Raw genomic sequence first — 16,318 nt, forward strand, 5'->3', positions numbered from 1 at the left:
ACTAGCAGTCATTCAAAACTGTGGGCTCATTTAAATTTACAACATAGCATGTGTGGAACACGATGGATTATGTAACAATGTCATGTAAGTGCTTCAGCATGAGACTTTTACCAGGAACATTAAAACCATGCATTGGCCGGGAATCGAACCCGGGTCAACTGCTTGGAAGGCAGCTATGCTAACCACTATACCACCAACGCTATGCCAAGGGAACTTCAACAATTGAAGTGACAAAACGGTAGAAGTTTGCATTACAGCAGGGATCACCAATTCTTGGGGACTGATGATTTGATCGTTTGAATCAGGTGTGCTGCACCAGGGAGACATAGAAACCATGAAGGACACCGGACTTTGAGGACCGGAATCGGTGACCCCTGCATTATAGAGAGCAGTACAAGAGAAGGCAAGTCCGGTCCTGAGGAACTTTGATCCTGCCTGTTTTTCCAGTTCTCCCTGATGCAGCACACCTGATTCGAAGAATCGCCTCGTCAGAAAGCTAGAGAAGCTTGATAATGACCCAAATTGTTTGGATCAGGTCTGTAAAAGAGGAGAGAATTCCAAAGCAGACAGGAAAGCGGCTCTTCTGGACTGGACTTGCCTACTTCTTGGACTTTTGTTTGAACAAATGTTCTTCAGGTACATTTTGTCCAAATGCTTTATTATAAGTTGATTCCAGAAGTCCAATGAGCTACTCAAGGCCACGTTTAAGCTTTTTCCGAGTAAGAATCTGACTTTGGTTATCCACAGACAAGATTTTGGTCAGAATTATCATAATGATTATAATAAACATCAAAACTTGGACTGCATTTCTTCCAAGGTTATGATTTGCTTTTTTTCAACAAACCAACTTGTATCCTTGGTATGTAAATCCTTATAATAGCTATGCAAAAAATTGGAGCAAAAAGCCAAAAAGAATGAAGACAATTGAAGCTTACACCATAGCAATCATATGAATTCCAGGGAAGAGTGCCATTAAGCAATCAGGAAGCAGACTATAACTACTTGCAACCTGAGTCAGTTTCTACCACTCGGAAAAAAAAAAAAATCAGAGGCAGCTATGCTAATTGCTAACCACCAATGCTGCAAGGTAACGTCTAAAAGAACAGATGGTTTGCATGCTTACTAAGATCAGTGTGTTTGAGGAAGAGGTTGCTCAGGGAATACAAAAGGATGACTCTGGTGGGACTCGAACCCACAACCTTTGAATCTCTTCAATGCTAGTTGTCTAGAAGTCCAATGCGCTGTCCAATGCGCTGTCCATTGCGCTACAGAGCCGCTGTCATAAGGCATTATATTTTTTTATCCATCTTAAAATTGAGCCTGGTTGTCTACCGTATCATTTCAACTCATGATTATAAGTCTGCATCTGAAGCGTTGGTGGTATAGTGGTTAGCATAGCTGCCTTCCAAGCAGTTGACCCGGGTTCGATTCCCGGCCAACGCAATGCTTTAATGCTTCTCCAGATCTTTGGATGTTCCTGGATGTCTTCGCATACCAGAGCCTCATGCTAAGACACTCCTGTGATATTTTTGTATGCTCAGATTGTATTTCATTAACCTGTTGTGTAACTACCATAAAAATAGTACTGATAGTATACAAGAATTGTCAATTGTTCTTCGTTAGCTGTGCGGCTATGCTAATTGCTAACACCCAATGCTGCAAGGTAATGCCTGAAAAGACAGATGGTTTGCATGATTACTGAGAGCAGTGTGTTTGTTCAGGGAATATAATAGGATGACTCTGGTGGGACTCGAACCCACAACCTTTGAATCACTTCAATGCTAGTTATCTAGAAGTCCAATGCGCTGTCCATTGCGCCACAGAGCCACAGTCAGGAGGAATGAAATGTTTTTTCCAACTAAATGTTAAAATTTAGCCTGGTTGCCTACCACATCACTTCAACTCTTGATTATAAGACTGCACCCAAAGCGTTGGTGGTATAGTGGTTAGCATAGCTGCCTTCCAAGCAGTTGACCCGGGTTCGATTCCCGGCCAACGCAATGCTTTAATGCTGCTTCAGATCTTTGGATGTTCCTGGGTGTCTTTGCATACCAGAGCCTCATGCTAAGGCACTTCTGTGATACTTTTGTATGCTCAGTTTATATTTCATAAGCCTGTTGTGTAACTACCATAAAAGTAGTACTGATAGTCTACAAGAATTGTCAATTGTTCTTCGTTAGCTGTGCGGCTATGCTAATTGCTAACACCCAATGCTGCAAGGTAATGCCTGAAAAGACAGATGGTTTGCATGATTACTGAGAGCAGTGTGTTTGTTCAGGGAATATAATAGGATGACTCTGGTGGGACTCGAACCCACAACCTTTGAATCACTTCAATGCTAGTTATCTAGAAGTCCAATGCGCTGTCCATTGCGCCACAGAGCCACAGTTATGAGGAACGAAATGTTTTTTCCAACTAAATGTTAAAATTTAGCCTGGTTGCCTACCACATCACTTCAACTCTTGATTATAAGACTACACCCGAAGCGTTGGTGGTATAGTGGTTAGCATAGCTGCCTTCCAAGCAGTTGACCCGGGTTCGATTCCCGGCCAACGCAATGCTTTAATGCTTCTCCAGATCTTTGGATGTTCCTGGATGTCTTTGCATACCAGAGCCTCATGCTAAGGCACTTCTGTGATACTTTTGTATGCTCATTTTATATTTCATAAGCCTGTTGTGTAACTACCATAACAATAATACTGATAGTCTACAAGAATTGTCAATTGTTCTTGGTTAGCTGTGCAGCTATGCTAATTGCTAACAACCAATGCTGCAAGGTAATGTCTGAAAAGACAGATGGTTTGCATGATTACTGAGAGCAGTGTGTTTGTTCAGGGAATATAATAGGATGACTCTGGTGGGACTCGAACCCACAACCTTTGAATCACTTCAATGCGAGTTGTCTAGAAGTCCAATGCGCTGTCCATTGCGCCACAGAGCCACAGTTATAAGGAGCTAATTTTTTATCCAACTAAGTGTTAAAATTGAGCCTGGTTGCCTATCGTATCACTTCAACTCTTGATTATAAGACTGCATCCAAAGCGTTGGTGGTATAGTGGTTAGCATAGCTGCCTTCCAAGCAGTTGACCCGGGTTCGATTCCCGGCCAACGCAATCCTTTAATGCTGCATCAGATCTTTGGATGTTCCTGGGTGTCTTTGCATACCAGAGCCTCATGCTAAGGCACTCCTGTGGTATTTTTGTATGCTCATTTTATATTTCATAATCCTGTTGTGTAACTACCATAACAATAATACACATAGTCTACAAGAATTGTCAATTGTTCTTGGAACTTCATGTAACAGGGTATGTTACATTGGTTAGCTGTGTGGCTATGCTAATTGCTAACACCCAATGCTGCAAGGTAATACCTGAAAAGACAGATGGTTTGCATGATTACTGAGAGCAGTGTGTTTGTTCAGGGAATATAATAGGATGACTCTGGTGGGACTCGAACCCACAACCTTTGAATCACTTCAATGCTAGCTGTCTAGAAGTCCAATGCGCTGCCCATTGCGCCACAGAGCCACAGTCATGAGGCCCTAAATGTTTTATCCATATAAATCTTAAAATTTAGCCTGGTTGCCTACCATATCACTTCAACTCTTGATTATAAGACTGCACCCAAAGCGTTGGTGGTATAGTGGTTAGCATAGCTGCCTTCCAAGCAGTTGACCCGGGTTCGATTCCCGGCCAACGCAATGCTTTGATGCTGCTTTGGATGTTCCTGGATGTCTTTGCATACCAGAGACTCATGCTGAGGCACTTCTGTGGTATTTTTGTATGCTCATTTTATATTTCATAAGCCTGTTGTGTAACTACCATAACAATAATACTGATAGTCTACAAGAATTGTCAATTGTTCTTGGAACTTAATGTAACAGGGTATGTTACATTGGTTAGCTGTGTGGCTATGCTAATTGCTAACACCCAATGCTGCAAGGTAATGCCTGAAAAGACAGATGGTTTGCATGATTATTGAGAGCAGTGTGTTTGAGGAAGAGGTTGTTCAGGGAATATAATAGGATGACTCTGGTGGGACTCGAACCCACAACCTTTGAATCACTTCAATGCTAGTTATCTAGAAGTCCAATGCGCTGTCCATTGCGCCACAGAGCCACAGTCAGGAGGAATGAAATGTTTTTTCCAACTAAATGTTAAAATTTAGCCTGGTTGCCTACCACATCACTTCAACTCTTGATTATAAAACTACACCCGAAGCGTTGGTGGTATAGTGGTTAGCATAGCTGCCTTCCAAGCAGTTGACCCGGGTTCGATTCCCGGCCAACGCAATTCTTTGACCTTTCTTGTGAAAGGCTCCAGACCTGTAGAAAGCAAGGACTTGACTTTTTACTGTGAAGAGAAAGTATACAGTCCAAGTGATGAAACAGTTAAAGTTGCAGTCAAATATTTAGCCGCAGAGGATCTGCTGGCACGATCAGATGATTATTGGCTTACAAAAGACATTTTGTCCAGCTATTCATAGCGATGGCCAACACATACAAGAGCTCAAGAGAGAATGTCTCATCCTTGTTGACTTAATGATAGCTGGAAATGTAGCTAGTCCGCTAGATAGGTAGTCCGCGTGGCAGATGATACACCATTATGTTGTCCAGCCTCAGTGGTGCTGTGTCAAGAAGTTAAGTAGAAAGACTTTGTTGTCTCTCAAACTCCTCCACCTTGTCACATTCGCTTGAATTTATTTTTCGAAAATTCTTCTCAACGAAATTTCAACTCTTTTAACCTAACCCAGAACTGCCCCAAAATGCCACATAAAATATTTGGTAGCCATTTTATGACATGCTAATAGGCTAAGCCTGTGTTTGTGGTTCACGTGTTGGCAGTCATCGGTCTGTAATTTGTCGGCAGTATTTAGTATAACTACTTTGGTAACTCAACTCAATTTTTTTGTCCATCTTCCCTGTTGATGGTACTTTGGGTGGCCGATTTGAAGTTTTCCGATTTTGTTGCAATGCGGAAAAGTCCCGCTATGTCAAGATGTGATGTTCTGCTACAAATAATGCTAGCTGAGTTTTGTATCAGATCCAGATAAAGGTAAATAAAGTTTTACTGTTGTGTCATATTCATCATTCCAATCTTAATGTTTTCAATCTGCAGGGGGAAAACAAAAGTTCACGAAAAAGCTGTTCCAACAGTTTTTGGAGGAGTTCTGCTGGATGTCCAAGTTACCGTCTCCTGCGCTTTCAATCGAGAGAATTTTCTCCCCTTCGCTACCACTAATTGTGAGTAAATGTGTAAAAATCTTCCCACCATTACTTGAACTTCTCCACCCTAATCCACAAACCAAAAAAATGGTGGCTAAATGCCCTGTAAAACATTTAATGGCCATTTTATGTCAAGATAATGGGCTAAAGCAGCATTTGTGGTTTATGCTTTGGCAGTCATTGATCTTCCTAATTAGTCATCAGCGTTTTGTGAAACTTTATCTCCAACTCAACTCTAAAGTCATAGCTCAGCCAATTGGGCTAAATTCCCACCATCACTGGTTTGCAGCTTGGTGGAGAAATCCAACACAATCTTAAATTAAATTGTCTTTTTGCATTGGATTCAGTTATTTAGCAGTTTTCGTAGGGTTGTAGATGTTTTTTCACAAAGTAACTTGTCTCATCAATCACCTGTCACCTCTTGCCATGATAATTCTCTACAAATTCGTTGAATTCCTTCGCCGGCCCCCACGAACGCAAGACTTTACGTAACTTCGGAGAACTGTTTCGGGACCGACGGTGCCTTGCCCCGGCGATTGAGCGGGTTGGTAATCAGTTTGGACGATTAAGAGTCGCTGAGGGATTCCTGCAGCTCCCCCTTAGATGATTGCCAGCGTGATGACTGCAGGGCTGCTTGCTGGGTGGGATTAGGAGGAACATTAACTATGCCAGTCAGATCCGTTGGGTGGGGAGGGATCCGACACGTAGACTGTGCTCCACTTTGTGCATTGTCTTTGGGATTAACGCTTGCCCAAGCCCTTGTAATGCGATGCAAATATGTCTGGGGCCATGATTAAGAGACACCTACACCTTGTGAATTTCTTACTTTTGACGTAAATCAGGTTGAAAAAGTCCGTTTTGTAATGCTCGCAAGATAGAGTTGCAAGTGGAGCAACGAGAGCAACCTAAATTATCAGAGGCAAGAATAAGATAGTTGTTCTCCTGAGCAATTTAGCTGTTCAATGTAGTTAGCAACATATTTCTTAACTTAGATTTTCATATTATTGATTGCTTCAATGTCACAAAACACATTTTGACAAACCTTTCAATTCATTTTACGACTAGGTAGATGTTAAGCTAGCTATCTTTAGCTACCCAACGCTAAATAGCAATGTCAGCAAGCAAGCTAACATAATACGGAGGAAATATTGTTGCTAATATAATTTGTTAATATTTGACAAGGCGCTTTAAAGCAGAATGACGCGATCAAAGGATATCAGCCGTCACGGTTGTATTATTAAACTTGTTATCAAGCTTGTTTCCTTTCATCTTAAAATAGAACCATCTGATATTTTATTATTATGGAAGATCAGGTCATGTGACACTGAAGGACAGTCCTTTCTATTTTTAAATGTGATGTCTGGCATAAAGAGGTTTATTGTTGAGGAAACTGATAGCAAAATATTTCCATGGTTCTACCGCTGACCGCTATCAGCGAAGTTTCCAAAACACTTTACCGGCTTTTATTGCGGCATTCATGTCACACGGCTCGCTTTTATCTCATCGGAACACAGCGGAGGCTTGTCATTTCCACTCGTGAAGCTCTTTTCAATGACGTTATCGCTTCATTATCTCCAGGTCTGACATATCGTCAGAATTGTCGTCTATTGAGGTTGGAGTTAATCCATAACTTGACTTATGCCACAATCGGGCCTTGTGCTTTTGAAGGTCTCGCTGGATATTAACTACACGTTCGGTGTTTCTTGATAAGGAAAGTTTGCAAAGCTCAAGTTGGCCCTGACTGTACACTAATTGGTTTCGGTTGTTACAAGATAGACTTAAAGATAAACTACTCCATCATAGTTTTTCGTTTCTATAGAATTTGCTATAGCACTGTAAGCACTTCCTATTTTTCCCAATACAATATCATATAATTTTTTTTCTTCCAATTTTTGGTCTGCTTTCCTCAGCTGGTGATTTTCCTTCACTAAAATCCAATCTTCTCAATCTGGTACATATTTGCTTTGCATGACTTTAACCTCATTTCTTCCTCTGCTCTTTCTTTCTTTCTTTCCTTTCTTTTTCTTTATCAGTTTGTGATTGCAGGCAGCCCCCAGTTCTTTCATCTCACATACGGTGCAGATAAGCCTGACAAAGGAGGCTGTCTACATGTGTGTTTGGGCTCTCCCGCACACACAAACACACCTCCGAGTACTAAACGTACTTTAGACACGGGACTCTGTAATCAAAAAATATTTGCATTTATTCCGAGAGTAAACAGATGATAGCGGAAGTCGGTCATCAATAAAAAAAAACTATTTGCAATGTTTGTAAAGGCTCTTTAACTTGATTTCCCAAAATAAAAAAAATAATAAAAATAAACTATAGAACAATAAAAATAAACAAATGAATAGATAAATAAACTATACAACTATATAACTATATTTGGGGTTACTAAATAGCACTTTAAATGACAGCATGTGTGCTAACTCCAATTTAACATGAATCACTACTGACAGATTTTTTTTAATGGTTTGCCAGTAAATTGCCCGTTTTCACATCTAACTGTTTTGCGTGTTATTTTAAAAATAATCATATCTGTCTGATTCAACGTGATTATTTGGTTGGACTTTTTTAAAGTTATTTTTTAGTATTAGTCATTTGCTACTTCCCACTACTGACTGCTAGTGTTTATTATTATTTTTTTTTCCCCTATGATTTGCTTCTAAATTGCCTACGTTCACATCTTTGCCCCTTTATCTCCCCATGACGTATTCAAGACTCAAGCTGATAAATCTTAACGAGCGGCCTCGGTCTGAAGTGTTCAGTTCCATCACGGCTTGTTTGATTCCGACTGTTTGCTCCGACTAAGTGGATCAGTGTGAGTCGTTGGCGGCCGACCAGAACACATGTTGAGTGGATTCACGGTGATGGGAAACAGAGGCGCTCGTGTCCAGACCTTCTCCGTGTGTGTCTGTCAAGAGTGCACTGACACACACGCGACATCTGGAGCACTCTGCAAGTGTGTGTGTGTGTTTTTGGAGACGCTTATGTAAGCCCGACTCGGTTGGTCTCCTTCCCTTGCGTCATGCCATGCTGTGCGCAAAGTTCTTTATCGCTAAAGGACGATAACACCTGCTCAAGTGCTTCACAAAACAACTTGGATCTAGATCAGGGTTCTCCAAACGCTTTCTTCCTAGAGATGCAAACAAAAAGGTCAATGAAAGGGACACTTTAACATTCTTTACATGAATTGAAATGTTTATATATGATCACGTCTCTCTATCCACATTGATGCTTATGGACTGTTCCAGTTGATTTGTTGCAGAATGTTCTTGTGCTTCTTCACTCTTGGCAGTGTGCTCTTCTCCCTCTTTTGTGTGGCGCACACCCACGCTCAAGTCTCTTTCTTCTCGCGCTCCCCTGCTGCCCTTTCTTGCCCGTCTGAATATGCGCATTCACTTTCTCAAAAGCGAGCCAACCAAAACAATGAGTTATTCTTCAGGGCCGGAGCCTGAGTAATGACATCTTGCTTCTTTCCTTTTTACTCCAACATCAATTTCTGCTCCTTTTCTACCTCCAATAATTTGCGAGATCGGCTTTGAGCCTCCACCAGTTCAAACCCCGAACCTTAATTTCGACCACTATTGAATTTCTGCACTTCAATTAAAAATCATTTTGACCCATGACCTCTTGACTCTGAGGCAGACATGTTAGCCAATAAGACACCATGCTGCCTGATGCCGTACAAGTTTGACATAAACCACTAGCCACCTAGTTTGAACCTCAAAACAATCCAAATATAGCATACATGCTCATGTTAGCTCACTCCGTAGCTCGCATTGGCACCGATATAGTATCAAATTTTTTTATCAAATAAGCCATTTCTAGACTCCAAGAACCTTGTGAGACCATCCGTCACAGTTCCCCACACACTGGAGCCTCTTTTATTGCTAAGTGAGCTCACACCGGGCTTGTGTTTGTCCACTCAGGCCGAAAAAGCTGAGCTGCCCTCAATGCTCGATTGCCGACTAATCCCGCAGTAAGACAACAACAATCTCCCTTTGAGCATGTGCCGTAGCGCACAGTAGGTAAGGGGCCTAAAAAAAGGGGGGCTCCATCATTGCCTCCCAACACTCCGAGGATACAACTGCTTCCATTTTTAGTGTTTAATTGCGGAAGCCATTACCGTGATGCGCATGCGGCGACGCAGTGGCCCTAACTAGAGCTAAACTATCCACAGTGACCTCATCACCTCTGCCCCCTGGAGCAAGCTTTGAAATCTGAGAAAGCAATCCTGACCTTTGGCATTCTGCCTCCCACCTCACATGCTAAGAAGAAGCCCGCCCCCTCCCTGCCACATTTCGGACAGGATGTGACCTATGAGGAGCACTCTGTAGGAGAGCCTTTACCCCAGACATTGTCCAGACTACGTGTCTGGACCCACCTAGGGCTGCCCGGCTGACATTAAGAACTGATAACAAGACGTATGAGGACTTTGTTCAAAACAGTCAACAAAGCTGGAGGGAATTAGACATCTTGACATTCTCACTCCCAGTAAAGTTTACAAGCAAATGTCTTTTATTTGCCATCGCCAATATTCTCCGAGGAGTTCTCCCCCAAAATAAATAAATAAATAAATAAATCCTCGGTGCCTTTGACGACGGTCCTTTCAAGCTTTGGCTATTAACGCTTCCTTCTTTTGTGGGTTTACGGGACATCCGCCAGCAAAATGTCAGTAAAGCCGAGTCGTTAAGAACGGCGAAAAGGACGCCAGGTGGGCGGGACGATTTGGGAACGGGGTCATGACGTCTGCTGTGAGTCGGCTCCGAAAGCTGCTTTTCACCGCAGCCGCCATGAGAACAAAGAGCTGCTGGAGAAACTTTTAATACCTAATTAACCGGCACAATTTGTGTTTTGTCATGAACAACAACAAAACACAAACAGCATTACGACATTCGCAGTATAAAATGTTCTCATTAAATAAGTGTTAAGAGTTAAGCCAGCCCGAACAATGGAACATTTAATTACTTTCTGTTATTGCAGCATTTTAGCCGCTCTTGTTCAAATAGAAGTATTAATCCTTCCGTGAGTGGCTATTAATGGACACATGCTGTTCATTGTGTGATTATCTTGTTGCCATAACAACAGGACACTCCAAAACAACAGACACAAGTACTTTGATGGCAAGAGAGCTGACATGTTACGATTGTAGTGCACACCAAATGGAGTCTGCACTGTTGGGGAGTGTTGTGTAACTTTCATGTGCAGCATTGGTGGTGCAGTGGTTAGCATAGCTGCCTTCCAAGCAGTTGATCTGGGTTCGATTCCCGGCCAATGCAGTATATCAGTCGTCTGTAACCGCAGAAGTTTCTCTTATGATTTTCCGACGAGCGAAATTGTCATGTTATTAAATATTGATCTGGAAGCGCCCCGTATGCGGCACGCTCGTATGCTAGCCCGCCGCTGGTGTAAACGTCTCCCCCACATGTGGCAAGACGAACGGCGGCAGCAAAAATCCAAGGCGAATGCACGTGTTTATTGCTTTTAACATTTTTGCGGATGCTTTTACGAGGACAAAGTGAGGCTTTATCGAGAGAAATGAAATCCCCTCCCGGCCGCCGCCTTCTAATTGGCCTCATTACTGCGTAACTTCCTGGTCAACGCGGGCCCGTCTGACCTTGGCCTTTGAAATGTAGAAGCGCGGCGTCGAGGGGTTGGCGCTCGAGGAACAAGCCGTCTCTCTGTGAGTAGAGCGGCGGGACCATCGGCGAGATTGTGTGTTGACGCGGTGATCCCTCTGACGTCAATCTGCCGCACTGGTGAGGGGTTGAAAACTGGATTAGGCGAGCAGCAGTAGTGCCTATCAATCACTTTTACAGATAAACACAGGCCCAATCATCTAGTGTAACACTCCAGACATGAGTGTTGGTCTCTTCAGACATCAGCACAAGGTTACACTCAACTGCTGTGTGCTATTTACCCGAGAGCAGGCAAGACCCTCAGGCTGGTTCATCTTCCAACGGTGCTTGTGTCACTCGTGTTTAAAATAAGTTGTTGGTGAATCACTTTTACAGTAGTTACTGTTTAATTTTATCACAGTGTATGTTTCTATATTTTGTGTTTGGATTAGCTTAAATGTCACGAGGAGGACAAAAATGGAGCGAGCTATAGATACACTAATCTTCATGCCGAAGATAGCTGCATCCATACGAAATAAACCGTCTGCATGAGGGAAAGTCACTTGATAGTCTACATACTTATATCTGGAATAGATGTTGTCATATTTGACTGAAAGTGGAATGCTGTTGCTAGCATGGTCTTGCTGCTTAGTTGACTGAGGCTCGTGGAAAAAAAAAAAAGGTGACGTTTAGAAGAAGTGTTGTCATCGCAGTGTCAGTCTGACATGTGAGGGTCCCCCTTTTTTTTTTTTAAACAACCAATTCTTTTGTAACATGGTGGAATTCTACTTTGACATGCTGCTTCTTCTTAATTGATTACATATAAACAATATCATATTGACGGCAGACTATCTGAGGAGTGCAAATATTTCCAGTAGCTAGCTAACTACACGTTGCAATTTTCTTGAGGAAGCTTGCTAACTCAGCTTCCGAAGCGAATCAACAGCGGCAAGTCCGAGCATGGAAAACATACTTTTTTTTTTTATTATACATTTGCCCCCACTTATGTATGACTCTATCCTTCCATAAGTCACTATCCCGCCCGCCCGCCCGCCCGCCGCCTCTGTCTGCCAGAATTGGCCCTTCAAGCAATTTGCACAACACAGCGGATGTGACAATTGTAGTTGGGATGCATTCAACAAGCCACTTCAGCATATGAAGACTGGTTCCTTCCGACTCCAGGCATCTCAAAATATATGTATTGATTTGCCCGTGTAACGATCACGATTTCCTCATATGAGGGAAATTGATTTGGTGTTATCTTGTTAAGTTAGTTTGAGCAAGTCCAAAATATTTTTTATCTCTATATGTAGAACGTATCCCCGTGGTGCCCTGTATGTATAAATAAGTAAACAAATAAATAAATATCTGTATTAAGAAAGGAGTACATGCACGCCGTATCGTAACACCTTGTGTGACAATGAGCTGATGGAAAGTATGAGTTCTGTTTTATGACCCGGTGATTGGTGAGACGCCCCCCCAGAGGGTTTGCAGATGGAGAGAGTGACATAACTAGGATTGAGGGGGGGGTTAGTGGAGGAGGAACATAATTAGCAGTCCCATCTTGGAGGGGGAAGGGATAGAGTGTTAAGAGATGAGACAGTTGAGAATAAGGGAAAAAGGAATAAACATAACATTTTTTGCATAGGTTAATTCAAGTTTTTATTGTCCTTTCACGTCATGCTACTTTTGACTATTTCTCAAAGAATTAGAACAAAAAAAATCTCGTAACATTGCAAATGTCCTTTTTTTCTTTGCAACTTTATGACTTTAGTCATCCAGTCCAACTTTTTTGTCGCTGTATTATGGTTTACTAATTCTTTCAACACTGTGACCTTGTACTCGTAACACCCCTATTTTTATTTTCAACTTCTTTTATGGTCATATAATAACATTGAAAAGATGACTTTCTCTCAAACATTAGAACTTTATTATTGTGCCCTTCTTACTGTCAGTAAAATATAGTCTAACATTTTTATTACTGTAAAATGATGACTTTATCATTCTAAAATATGACCGCGTTCCCTTTTTGTGACGCCTAGAGCTGTAGCTCTTGTAACTTCCCATTTTCATGAGATAGTGGAAAATATGGTGGGAGGAAAACAGGTCCAAATGAATTGATAAGGTTAAAAATAAAACGACGGTGGAAAAAGTCATAAATTTGCTTCAGGTGCCATCTGGGTGCATTACTCAGACATATTTGGAATAAAACAGACACGTTGTGAGTAACTCAGAAGTAGTGACGACATGGTACGGGTTGGAAAGAAGTTTAAAGGGATTAGTTCGGCCTGAGCTTATCAAGAGAACTGCGCTTTTTACAGGAATACACGGACGTGCACGCAAACACACCCCTAGATAAGAACTGCTGAAAACACACTTCAAGCCTACCGACACAACACAACACTCAAGTAACCGCAGATGTGTTGTGCTGTGATGGGAATGGACTTTGACTGTGTGTGTGTGTGTGTTTAGATTCGTGTTTGATCAATGTTGTGCACAAATGCGTGTTTTAGTTGGACCATGCTAGAGGTAAGCATGACTCAGAGGTAGTCACCAGTAAATGAACTTTCTTCTTTACTTTTTTCCTGTATCATTTTGTGTATAATATATTCTCAAGCTTGTAAAATAATCTTTTTAAAAAAGTTGTAATATTATGAAGTTTTTTTTCGTAAAATTACTATATTTTTGTAGTATTAACATTTTCTTTATGGAGCTAAAATTAGGACATTTTCATCATGACTACATTCTTGTCATCTGATGGCTTTTTCAAGGAATATTGTGAGTTTATTCTAATTAAAAAAAAATAGTTCTATAGCATAATTTAGTCTTCAACATAAATATGTCCAGTGTCCAAATACAGAAAAGGATTATTTATTATTTTATTATTATTCAAATTATTAAAATATCGCCTGTGTGCTGTGCTGAGTATAAAATGACAATAATTCCAAAAACGGTAATTAATTTTTGTAGACCCTCCTAAATGACAGCTGAAAGTGTAGTCTTCAATCCCAAACTATTTGAATTCCACAAGGACACACAAGCGATGCGCATCAGTTCAAGTGCGGCAATGTGTATAAATCTCCCGGTTTGAAGTGACTTATCCCGGCGCTAAGTGCTAACAACTGGCGGCGTGTGATGATTTACAAGATGAAAAGATGGCATCTGATACGAGAGCTCCCTCCTCATATCACCTTGCATCATTTAGCGTGGGAATCATCTCTCAAGTCTTATCTCTGTGCCTCAAATATGTCCGCTCGCCGATCAAGTATCACATGCTGGCAACACACATATGCAAGGTCCAAAAATCACACATGTACGCACACACACACACACAGCATGTCCCCCCCAGCTGCAACGCAGGGTCACACGGTTTGATCCCAGCGACCCCCGTCTTGTGTCACTCGCGAGACCCATGTAAGGTTACACTCGAACATCTGCCACACTTTGGACTAGCATCTTCTCAACTTTGCGTCTCGCGTGAACTTGATTCGGTGATGGAACGACGAGTCCCCAACATACGCCAAGACAACTGCAAAAACAATGTCCACTCCGATACGTAATGAAATACCGTCGAGTGTTAAGATTAAATTTGAGATACAGTGTAGGCTAAAAGTAAATCGTGTAGTAATTTGTAATGCAACTTAGTTACTTTTAAAACAAGTAAGTTACTTTTAAAATCAAGTAATTAGTCAAATGACTACATTTTTCAAGCTAACTGTAGCAATACTAGCTGTTTTGCTAATGCTAATTGATCATGGACACACACACACGCAGAGAAATATATGCCGCCATTGTATTGTTGTCTGCTTCCTGGCCCCCCCCCCCCCCCCCTGTGCACTACCTGCCGGCACATTCCTGCCCAGCCATGTCAGTGTCTTTGTGTCGGCAGGCCTTTTGTGTCACTCTTTTATTGTCGCCTTGTTGCTCTTTCCCCTTGTGACATGTGTTATCTGTTACCTTGCGGACAGTCCGCACTTCAGCGTGACCACCACTCGGGGCAGCGCAACATGTCACTTGTAGTGTTTAAAGTGGAATGGCAGGTTGAACTGTCGTTTGTTTATTTGCGGTCATGACGACAGTGAAAAGGCAAACGTTCAAATGCATTCAAATGTACTGACACTGACACGAGTCGCTATTAAATAGGAAAATGAACGTTTTCAGATTTTCATGAAGTTCTACTTTTGTCTAAAAGCTAAACCCGTGATGCTTGTTGCCCACTTTGTGCGTCTAGCTCGCAGCTGAACCATATGTCACAGATGTACAGAAGACAGCTTTATTAGTCGGTAATGGCTTCCATTCATACTGCTGGGGGCATAAAAATCTATTTGACACATGCCTGTAAGTCAGTAAGCCAAATTCCAGTAATCATGGAAAAAAGGATACAATTCGATACGCTAGCAGTGTTATTATATCATTAGAGTCCAGAAAGTGACACACACTTTGGAGACATTTGGATTTGAGAATGGTCACGCACAAACGTGAAGTCAGGTCTTAAAAGTTTAGTGGCTCTCAAGTCTCAGACAGGCGAGAGTGTCCAATTGAGAGTGGAAGTGGGAGAAAAAAAACAGGAGACGATAAGTGACACAGTCCCTCATAAATGCGTCAGCTCACTCTTGTGGCTTTATTTGAGCTTGCGGGCTTCCTGCCTGCTGAATAAAGGGAGGGGGTGATAAACTGAGATTTACAACAGAGGAACAGAATCTGTCACTCCATCAGTCCTCCACTCAGTCAGTCCCGTCCCCCCACCAAATCTCCTACTGTTGCTTGTAATTACAATTCTACATTATTGTCTGTCTACGTCTGTTGCTTCACCATTTTTGTTCACATCATCTTTAAAGTGTTGCAACATTGATGCTATTTGTTAGCCCGTCTGTTGTGTTTTGCATTGTGTGTTAGCATGGAGCTAAGCAAAGTGTTTGCTTTCGATACATAAGGTCTTTGTTTTATGTATTTAGTTTGACAATAAACTTCACCTTGAGAAAAATTGTTCAACAAACTGGAAGCCGAATCTTTACTGGGCCACGTAACACGATGCGGCAGGCCGGATCTGGCCCCGCACTGTGAGTTTGACACCTCAACTTCGGCCCAAAATGACCCCTAACAGCACCTCTTTCCATTTCCCGCTCCGCTTTGATCTTCTTTCCCTTCCTTAACCTGACCTAATGCTATTCCCTCAAGACCCACCCAGCACCACATCGCTCTCCTGTCTTCTTCTCAAGAGTGGGGGGCATAAGAGCCCGGCTGGGTGGTCCCCATTTCCCCCCCCTAACCACCCTCCCCCTCCCCGGGGTCATGAGTCAGAGGTGAACCCCGACAGTGTGTGGGAAAGGTGCAGTGCGGTGCACAGAGCAAAGGAGGAGGAGAAGGAAGGCGCTGGGGGCTGCTCCGCTTCCTCCGCCAATGCAGCGCCGTGGCTTCTTAATGGGCCTGCGGGGTCAATAGGACAGAGAAACACAGGCGTGTTGCTGCACGG

At 42.2% G+C, this 16,318-nt stretch overlaps 14 non-coding genes across 14 annotated transcripts; 7 read left to right on the forward strand and 7 right to left on the reverse strand.

Annotated features, from left to right (window-relative positions):
• Positions 1–128: 128 nt before the first annotated feature.
• Positions 129–200, reverse strand: trnag-ucc (transfer RNA glycine (anticodon UCC)). The gene has a single exon. It is a non-coding gene; the product is annotated as a tRNA-Gly (tRNA).
• A 971-nt stretch (positions 201–1,171) lies between these two features.
• Positions 1,172–1,275, reverse strand: trnar-ucu (transfer RNA arginine (anticodon UCU)). Its single transcript is given in 2 exon segments — positions 1,172–1,207; positions 1,227–1,275. It is a non-coding gene; the product is annotated as a tRNA-Arg (tRNA).
• Positions 1,276–1,371: 96 nt separating this feature from the next.
• On the forward strand, positions 1,372–1,443 carry trnag-ucc (transfer RNA glycine (anticodon UCC)). Its single transcript has one exon. It is a non-coding gene; the product is annotated as a tRNA-Gly (tRNA).
• Positions 1,444–1,735: 292 nt separating this feature from the next.
• trnar-ucu (transfer RNA arginine (anticodon UCU)) lies at positions 1,736–1,827 on the reverse strand. Its single transcript is given in 2 exon segments — positions 1,736–1,771; positions 1,791–1,827. It is a non-coding gene; the product is annotated as a tRNA-Arg (tRNA).
• A 101-nt stretch (positions 1,828–1,928) lies between these two features.
• On the forward strand, positions 1,929–2,000 carry trnag-ucc (transfer RNA glycine (anticodon UCC)). The gene has a single exon. It is a non-coding gene; the product is annotated as a tRNA-Gly (tRNA).
• Positions 2,001–2,292: 292 nt separating this feature from the next.
• Positions 2,293–2,384, reverse strand: trnar-ucu (transfer RNA arginine (anticodon UCU)). Its single transcript is given in 2 exon segments — positions 2,293–2,328; positions 2,348–2,384. It is a non-coding gene; the product is annotated as a tRNA-Arg (tRNA).
• Positions 2,385–2,485: 101 nt separating this feature from the next.
• On the forward strand, positions 2,486–2,557 carry trnag-ucc (transfer RNA glycine (anticodon UCC)). Its single transcript has one exon. It is a non-coding gene; the product is annotated as a tRNA-Gly (tRNA).
• Positions 2,558–2,849: 292 nt separating this feature from the next.
• trnar-ucu (transfer RNA arginine (anticodon UCU)) lies at positions 2,850–2,941 on the reverse strand. The gene is given in 2 exon segments: positions 2,850–2,885; positions 2,905–2,941. It is a non-coding gene; the product is annotated as a tRNA-Arg (tRNA).
• Positions 2,942–3,041: 100 nt separating this feature from the next.
• Positions 3,042–3,113, forward strand: trnag-ucc (transfer RNA glycine (anticodon UCC)). Its single transcript has one exon. It is a non-coding gene; the product is annotated as a tRNA-Gly (tRNA).
• A 322-nt stretch (positions 3,114–3,435) lies between these two features.
• trnar-ucu (transfer RNA arginine (anticodon UCU)) lies at positions 3,436–3,527 on the reverse strand. Its single transcript is given in 2 exon segments — positions 3,436–3,471; positions 3,491–3,527. It is a non-coding gene; the product is annotated as a tRNA-Arg (tRNA).
• Positions 3,528–3,628: 101 nt separating this feature from the next.
• trnag-ucc (transfer RNA glycine (anticodon UCC)) lies at positions 3,629–3,700 on the forward strand. The gene has a single exon. It is a non-coding gene; the product is annotated as a tRNA-Gly (tRNA).
• A 326-nt stretch (positions 3,701–4,026) lies between these two features.
• trnar-ucu (transfer RNA arginine (anticodon UCU)) lies at positions 4,027–4,118 on the reverse strand. The gene is given in 2 exon segments: positions 4,027–4,062; positions 4,082–4,118. It is a non-coding gene; the product is annotated as a tRNA-Arg (tRNA).
• A 101-nt stretch (positions 4,119–4,219) lies between these two features.
• Positions 4,220–4,291, forward strand: trnag-ucc (transfer RNA glycine (anticodon UCC)). Its single transcript has one exon. It is a non-coding gene; the product is annotated as a tRNA-Gly (tRNA).
• Positions 4,292–10,434: 6,143 nt separating this feature from the next.
• Positions 10,435–10,506, forward strand: trnag-ucc (transfer RNA glycine (anticodon UCC)). The gene has a single exon. It is a non-coding gene; the product is annotated as a tRNA-Gly (tRNA).
• Positions 10,507–16,318: the final 5,812 nt, after the last annotated feature.

Source organism: Syngnathus floridae, chromosome 7 (genome assembly GCF_059516105.1).
Source record: "Syngnathus floridae isolate MCC-2025c chromosome 7, RoL_Sflo_1.0, whole genome shotgun sequence".
NCBI classification, from domain to species: Eukaryota; Metazoa; Chordata; class Actinopteri; order Syngnathiformes; family Syngnathidae; genus Syngnathus; species Syngnathus floridae.